The sequence below is a fragment of the Protopterus annectens genome, chromosome 1.part0 (genome assembly GCF_019279795.1).
Source record: "Protopterus annectens isolate FY-2018-M chromosome 1.part0, PAN1.0, whole genome shotgun sequence".
Lineage (NCBI taxonomy): Eukaryota > Metazoa > Chordata > Ceratodontiformes > Protopteridae > Protopterus > Protopterus annectens.
Window position 1 is genome coordinate 1,581,143,105 of NC_056725.1, and position 8,999 is coordinate 1,581,152,103.

Sequence of the window (8,999 nt, forward strand, 5' to 3'; positions counted from 1 at the left end):
TTTCAGCAGTGATACTTCTTGACTGCAGTGGTGGTGCTGTGGTAGTGTTGTCGCCTCACTGTAAGACCGTGTCCTGTTCGATTCTCAGCTAGAGCGTCTTCTGTGTGGTGACATGCGTGAATGGGCGCACCTTCGTTGAAGGTTGTGCATCAGGGCTGGCAACTCGGCATGTAAAAATCCACTGCCAATCATTAGCGGACCGGAGTTCTGCTGCGGTGACCCCATAACCGGGAAAAGCCGAAAGACACAACAAGTGATACTTCTTGAATCTTTTCAATTTCCTCATCTATTTCTTTGAATAATTTAAATTTCCTATAGTTAGTAAAAAAATCATCTGACAAACTGTATTTTAGACTGACAATCTCAGTTAATTAAGACTCCATCAATTTTTTCATTGCTTCTTATACTATTAGCTAAGGGCTCAGTGACTAATGCAAATAGTAGAAAAGACAAGGGGCACCCTTGCTTTGTGCCTTTTTTAAAATGAATCCTTGAGAAATTTATGATCCGAAGTTAACATATGCTTTGGAATCTCTATGCAGGTTTTTTTAATACTCTAATAAACTGCTGTGGAAATGCAAATTCTTCTAAAGTTTTAGACAAGTAGTTGCAATCTATAAAATCAAAAGCTCTCTTGATATTTAAGTCAATTAGGGCCATTTTTTTTCATTCCTTTTGATAAATCCGAGATAGTTACTAGCCTTTTTATATTATCATACATTAATCTATTGGTTATAAATTCCATATGATCTTTATTAATTAATGTAGCTACTATATATTTTAATCTTGCAGCAAAAATGAAAATAAATATGTTATAATCTACATTTAAAAATAAAATAGGTGTATATGAGGAAACTAACTTATTTATGTATAGGAGTGATTACAGACTATTTCCACAAGAGACATTATTTTGTCATTTTGAATTATCCTGAAAACATCACACAGTAATTCTAAAATATTTAATGGAAGCAGACTATATAATTCTAAACTTAAACCATCTAACCCTGGAGGTTTGCCATTTTTCACCTTTTTAAAGCTTCTTTAATTTCTATCAAAGTAATATGCTTATTCAACAGAGATATTTGTTGGTCAATAAGTTTATTGGTAACATGTTTCTTTAGATACTTGCCAATTTTGTAATAATCAGGATTATTATTTCTATCTTTATTAAAATCCTCACTGATTTTTTAAAAATATTAAGCATTTCCTGTATGTCTGAAGTAAACTTATTTGTGTGAGGATTTTGGATACTATTGATTTGTGCTTTTTTGCTTAGCATCTTCTATTAGCTAATCTATACATTCCTTTGAGATCATTAACAGATTCCATGACCTTAGGCATTACAGTAGATTTTCTCCAAAGTATAGAAGTTCCTCTCCTCTTTTTGTTAAAAGAAGCACATGCTAACATTTTGTAACCTAAGTTATTTAAATAGTGTAGATCTTTATCTATCAAGAGTCTCTTGCAATAATATAATGTCTCCTCCGTTTAATTTTAGATATCTCATTAATGATTTCCTTTTGTTGCCATTATTTAATCAATTTATATTAATAGATAATAGATTAAAACTATACATGCTGTGTATTTAAAAATATTTCTTTTAAAAGATAATATGATGCAGTTATCCACCATATTAGCTTAATTATATATAAGACTCTAATGCATTCCTCCAACATTATGTTAAAAGTCCACATTTTTTGAATTCTTTCTTTCTACAAACTAAGCTACTAAAACTCATAAATAACAAAAACAAAGACAAGTCTACAACTATAACTGTATATATTGCTGATAAAATACAACTTATCATCGATACCAAAGTTCTTAGTTTGCCTATTGAATAGACAAACTACTATACTATCTCTCTACCTACCAATACCTAAAAGTTCAAAAAAGTAGCCAAAAGCTGCCTTGGCTTACAAATAATTAATATAATATATGTAAATCAAAATAATAAGAGACTTTTAATTTAGTTATATATTTTGCCATTTCAAACTATCCCCCTATTACTACATAAAAGTTTAATAATTCTCTTATTTTAATCACAAATACAAAATAATCCATCAGTAGTGTACTATATGCCTATTTATGCAATAGTAGTATAAATTATCAATTAAATATTCCTAAATTATTCACTAATTCAACAGTATTAAAACTAAATCTCTAAATAAATGAGTATAATAGAGTGGGACCTGAAGAGAACTTATAGTTGACAGATACTCTTATCAGACTAAACTATAATACAAAATGGAAATCAATGTATGTATATATATATATATATATATATATATATATATATATATATATATATATATATATTTATCAGAAGTTATCATGCTAAAAGATACACATATTTTATAGATCTAACAGAAGCACTGAATTAATTCATAAAGTACAAGTGCCTACGTCTCATAATTGTGTAACACTCTTAATATGACAAGTATCAAAATATTTAAAAATCCTTTTACTTATTAAACTGTTTCATAAAATATATACATTACTGAGGTTGAAGAGAATGTCTTGCTATTTCTATGCAGTAAAAAATACTTGCTGTCTATATTGTATTCAAAAGTTACAATGTGCTTAATTCAAATCTCATTCTCCCTTCCTGGGTTAAAACATATTGAAAACGTAGTTTACTTTCTGTCAAAATGGATGTATCAGTTCAACAATATAACTCTCAAATTTCATCTTTGACTTATGAAATGAGTTATTTCAGGTAGCCTTAGTGAATCTAATAACACACAACACATAAAAGCTTCAAAGTTCTCCAACCAAGCCTCAAATTTCAGCTTTCAGATTATTTTCAAATATTTTCAAATATTTTATATGATAAACATGTAAATTATTTGAGATCTTGTACATTCACATTTCTATGATATGCAGGTATACATAAAATACATCTTTCTTCTAAGCAGTTTGTTGTTTAAATATATATTTTTTTATTTTCCCACTAATATTCTTATATTTCTGGAATATTCCATCAAAGAGCTATTTAATCAGCTTTCTATTAAAAATTATGGTATTTGTATATGTATTTCTTAGCTTAATGATACTGCTCTATTATTAATCTTTCATATTAAATGTTTCATTCTTTATGCATTTGCATATTAATCATAAGCTGTTTACTCTTGTTAACTCTAGTATAGTAAGCAATCTTGACTATACATAAAATAATTCTTATTTCTTTAATTTGAATGTGTGTTTTTAGCCATTGAGAATTGCTGTTCTGATCTAAGCTTCACATCCTGACATCAGAATTTGATTACAGCATGTGAAACTGGCAACTTACATCACATGGCAGCTGCTAATTTCTCTGTATGTTTCTCATTCTTCTTAGTTCTACTAAGCTGCTCTAATCAGTAGCAAACAACTTACTTTGCCTCTTTCCATTAATATGTACTGTGAGAAGTAAGAATACTACAACATAAACTATTACCATTTATCAATGTGTAAGCAAATTATATGTCAGCTACAGTTCAATATAGAAAATTATTATAACTTTTACCAATTCTTCACTTTTAAGAAAAGAAAAAATATATTATTTTGAGTAGATTTCTCACATATATACCTGAAATAAAGAAAGAAAAAGAAAGTTCCTTTCTGTTTTCACAGCTATCAGTGATAAACTTTGACATAGATTTTGTCTTCAGAACAGCTTAAGGCAGGAAGAAGCCAGAATTCTGACACAAATTGAACATCCTTTTGTTGTCAAGCTTTTTTAAGCATTACTTGCCTCATAAATGACCTGTGAAAGTAATGAAAATGAAAGCAAACTCACCAGCACTTTAACACTTCTAATTAACATATTACTTAGAGTTCACATTAAGTTAACCCAGCAATGCACATACTAAGCAAAGATGAGCAAATACAATAACATTTTTAACTTATATAGTCTTAACGTTACTAGTTATACTGCTTATAATTGAATGATATTCTCTTACAGGAAGTATTTGTTTATCATTTAAAATACACTTATAAGTTTAATTAAATGAAATATATTAAGTCTTTTACTATAAATATAGTAATGCAATAAAACTAACCATTTATAATCCTCATCATGAAAAATGTTTAGTTTAAAATATAAATACATGCTTAAATATTTTTTGAAGGTTAATGTCCAGTGCAAAAGCCACTTGTTTTAAGCTTTTAGTTTTAGAAACAGTTTTCCAGGAATTCAACTCACTTTGTTTCTTGATGGATATACTGTTCTACTCCATTTCTTCAGTACTATTAAGGATTTTATTACTGTTAGCAAAGGTGGATGTCTCCTCCAGTGTATCAAATATTTTGGTTTCTTCAGAAAGAAGTAATTTGATCTTTTCAGGAAACACCAGAGTGGCTTTAATATTGTTCTTTTTAAGTTCCTTGATCAGTGGTAAACATGATTTTCTTTTACTCATTACTGGAATAATCATTGTCAAATCTGACTACATGTTCACCTATTTTAATAGGTGGACTTGATTATGCTGTTTTAATATTTGATCATTTTCTAAGCAAGATATAAGCTTAAATATAATTGAGCATTGTGGTGAGTTTTCTCTCTTTAAAGGTACTCTCAGGGATCTATGTGCCCTTTTAATCCCAAAAGATAAAGTTTTAGGTAAATTTAATGTTCTATGTAACCAGATTGTTAAGCAGTTTATATATTGTTATTTCTTCTCAGTCTGTTTTCTGAATCACCAGCCTTTTCTATCAGCCAGTTATTTTGTTTTAAAAGAAATTCAGTGTGAGACTCACCTTCAGTTATTCTTCCTTTATGATCATTTAAAATTTCTTCCATACTTTTGATTAGTGTACTTTGCTGTTTCATAAGAATTTCTAAAGGTTCCATCTTCTTTCTGGTCTATTCTTTGAAACGTTCTAGTTTTTTTATCCAGTCTGACTATTTTAGGCAATGTATCCTGAATTTGAGATGCTAATGACTGTATGTCTTTTTTAACACAAGAATGCTGAGTACCATTTCTTGAGTGACTCATGTTGAAGTCTTTTCTCTCTTAACTAAGCTGTCAAAATTCTGACAAATTATGGCTTTTAAAAAACTTGAAGCTATAAATCTTTTTCTGACTATTAGTGAATAAAATTAGCTAACACGTATCTACAAATGTTAATTTTTTGATGATATTTTCTGTCACAGAAACGTTTTCAGTAACAGAGCTTTCAACAGTTGCTGCTCTCAGCTAGCCATCATGGCCACGCCCCTCAAAAATATGGAACAATTCATGGATTTGCATGTCATACTTGCTCAGGGGCCATATTAATCTTCTTTCTATTCTTCCAGTTTTAGTTTATGTGCTGCTGAAACAAACACTAAAATAACTTATTGTGCATTTGAGTGTCATGATGATGAGTATTGTGTATTTTTTCTAGAGTTGACAGGCATGTCAGGTCAATTATTAACTATAAAAATAATAAAATCAAAGGGGACTGGCTTATCACATTTGCACTACATTCCTTTTGCTAATCTTAGCAGCCAATCCAGCCACAGCTTCAACCTGAGAAAGCCAATAACAATAAGAGCAGAATTTTTTTCTTTCTTTTTTAGAACAGGAACTATATCTATGTTTACAACTGAAGAAATCATTGGGAACAGCTGCTGTGTTTCCTGAAGGACTTCTAATAGGTCAAGATTTAGTTTTCATCCAGTCAGAGATGAGCAGATTACTTCATCCACCAATGAGAGGATGCCAAAATTCTTATTAAATGACTAGATCAAGGAAGCATCAAACACACATAGGGAGATGGAAAAACTCTGGTTGGTGTAGATAAATAATTTAGTATTTAACTTCAACACTACATAATTGCCTAAACACCAGTTAGAAAAATATTCTAAGTAGATTTTCTTTTGTGTTAGCCACAAGAATAAAACTGGTGTGTGATTTCCTGATTAAGTACTGAACACAAGGAAATTTAATTCACAATTACTGTTGCATTCTTTACCACTTTAAATTTATTCCACTTCTGGTACATAAAAATAATAATACCTTTAAACTCCTTCCTTAACTTTTATCATGGTCAAAATTTTTTTTTGATAGCAGGCACACATTTGTTGAAATGGCCACTGCAGTACATATATTTAATTTCATGTTTGTAGAAAGACAACCCCAAAGAGAGTTGAGTATCATGAAACATCAGCATTTCTTTAATGTAGATAAAGGTGGCAGCATGATATTTATGGACAAGTATAAGTACAACAAAAACAATGAAGGATTTATTTCAGACAATGGAAGTTATCATCAGGTTGTTCTGTGGTAACTTACTATAGTTTATAGACTCATTGATGATAGGTTAATGGATATTTTTTGTTTTTAAAGTTGTATTTCTTCACAAATGTACAACTTATGTTGCTCATCAAAAAACAAACACATTATTTGGAATTCAAAAAAATCTCAGCAGCACTGGTAAATCTCCTTTCTGCCCTATTGTAGCTGCAAATGGTTCAAAGACATAAACACTCATTTTTTTTTTACACTGACTTGAAGACAAATAGTTTAGTTCTATCAGTATCATCCTAGGTTAATGATTTCTGGTATCTTTTGGAGATGTTGGCTGGCACTGAGAAATTCAAAGTTTAATTACTATTAGCAACTGTGGACATTGCTTATCTTTACACAGATTATTCCACAAGCTATTGGACTTGACTATTTAGAACACTGTTTGGCAGACTATATCACTAAAATGAAACTATTTGTTCACCATTGACTATTGTGTTGGTCAGCTATTTCTTTTTATTTGCTTGGCAGACGTTTTAAAACAATGTCATGATAATGTGTGCCAGCATGATTCCAGCTTTTGGAAGGTCAGTTCTGTATATAAACATCCTTTGCTTTTACAAACAATAATGTGCAAACATTTTATGCATGATATTGTACAATACAGAGGAGTATACAATATCATGTTTGTAAGTTGTTGAGGAACATGAACAGTAGTGTTATTTTATTTTATTTTTTGCTATACACATACTAGGTAACATGAACTCTAAATTACTTGGCTGTACAGTTAGTTTGGGATAAAAAGGCTGGTAACTTTGAGTCAGGAATATTTAGGAAAGATATTTTGATTAATAAAATACAAGAGCTGTAGATATGACACCTGGTGCCCTGGGCAATCGACTATGGCTTTTTAAATTAATGATTATACTCCATGTATGCCTTACCAGCAACTGCTGATTGTGCAGTATAACAGCTTACACCCATCACTAACCTTATTTTCCCTGCCCTTGTTTTGGCTCCATTATCTACATAGCTCCAGTTACCATTTCAGATCTGTTAAAGATAGCGTTATCAAAGGTCACTTTATAATGACAGCCAGACTTACATCTAATGGTAATCATATTTTGAGAGAAGTGCAAAATCCAATGAGATAATTTACAGCTAGAGGTTACAGTAAGAGCACAATTTATTCTAATTTTGACAATGATGTAGGATACTTTGTTATAGAAGAGATCTTAACATGAGTTATTCCTAGGCACTGTGTTTAAGCAAATTGTTTGATAGTTCTGGAATAAAAAAGTTATCTAGAACACTGGAAATCTAATTTTAGCTAATGAGAGAATATTAAAAGTTTTGGGTACATCATGTAAATGTGTTACTAAAAGGGGATGCAGTTTGAAGTCTTTCTGAGAAAATAATGTTTTCTGTCAGTTGTTTGATGTCTAATGGAAGAAGAATGGCACATACTCTTGTGGCATGTGCAGTGACTGTAGGTTAATAAATAGAGGACAGTATCTTAGTTGTTCACACTTACGTTGGATTATCAAGCCAGGAGAGTGACTTGAATCTATGAACATCAGTATACTATGAGCATCAAGATAAAAACAATGCACCTCTTTAACACAGTGCTTTATTCTTTGTACTTTATAAGTTCATTTTTTGGGGTTGATCAAGTGATGCTAGATTTTAGGGATGATGATTTAAATCTCATAATCAATATTATAGAATTCTGATGATTACTTAGGTTTCAGGCTCTTTACACGTTTAAGTATAAACTGCTTGTTGAAAGTCATATCTTTGAAATTATTTATTTGACTGTGATGGAACCATACTAAAATTGATATATATTTATAGTAATTCAGCAGTATGCATTTTAAAAGGTATTTTAGGTTTAGTAGGTTTTCTCTATATTTATGTTACCTTGATTTCTGTAGTGTTAATGGTTCTTTTGCATTATTTATGGTACTTTTGCATTGTTGCTTTTTAACATATAGAGGGTATTTACAGAGAGCTAGGGTCATCACAAAGTGCCAATTTCTGTAAGAATATATTTATAATTACTGTGAGAAAGAATTTATAATTCTGTCTTAGCTGGACATAATTGGGCTACCCTTACATCCAAAATGAATGCTAAGCACTAAAGCATTTATTTCACATGCCCATATAGAGCACCATTATGTGCAGCGAGGACATAATTAAAAACATTCAATAACAATATTTAGTGTTATTCAGTTGTAATGGCCATATCTGTATCTCACTTGTGATTTTGTACTTGGTTTATTTAAGGATGCTAGTTCAGCTGATTTTATACTGATGAAGTCTTGTTACATGAAATTATTATTATGAAGTTATTCACATTAGGGGTAATATATAATTATCAACCATAGGATGGGTAAGGCTAATCTATAACCCAATGTGATAGGTTATTTCAAGCACAAAAAATAAAATTGCCTTGGCTTAAAATGGCCCGCAAGGGCAGCTAGCCTAGTACTTAATTATGAACCTATGAAAGTGATGAAATTGCTCAACTTTATTAAAGTTATCCCATCCAAGTTTCAAAGTCTATGTTCAGAAACTGCATATTTTAGTGCAGCATTGTTTGGGTTTATTTTGTGGGTAGGACTTCTTTTAGAAGATAATAAAAAATGTTATTATAGTATGGTCATTATACTGATTGACAGCACTTTGAAGAAAATTCCACGAAAAAACTAAAGAACCACTCCGAAGTATTGAACACCATGAACTAATTTAATAAACTTCAAAACCAACTCAAAACACAGTATTGTTAAG

At 30.5% G+C, this 8,999-nt stretch overlaps 1 non-coding gene across 1 annotated transcript; it reads right to left on the bottom strand.

The window, feature by feature from the left end:
• Window positions 1-5,201: 5,201 nt before the first annotated feature.
• On the bottom strand, window positions 5,202-5,308 carry LOC122802253. The gene has a single exon (XR_006364906.1). It is a non-coding gene; the product is annotated as a U6 spliceosomal RNA (small nuclear RNA).
• Between the last annotated feature and the right edge of the window lie 3,691 nt (window positions 5,309-8,999).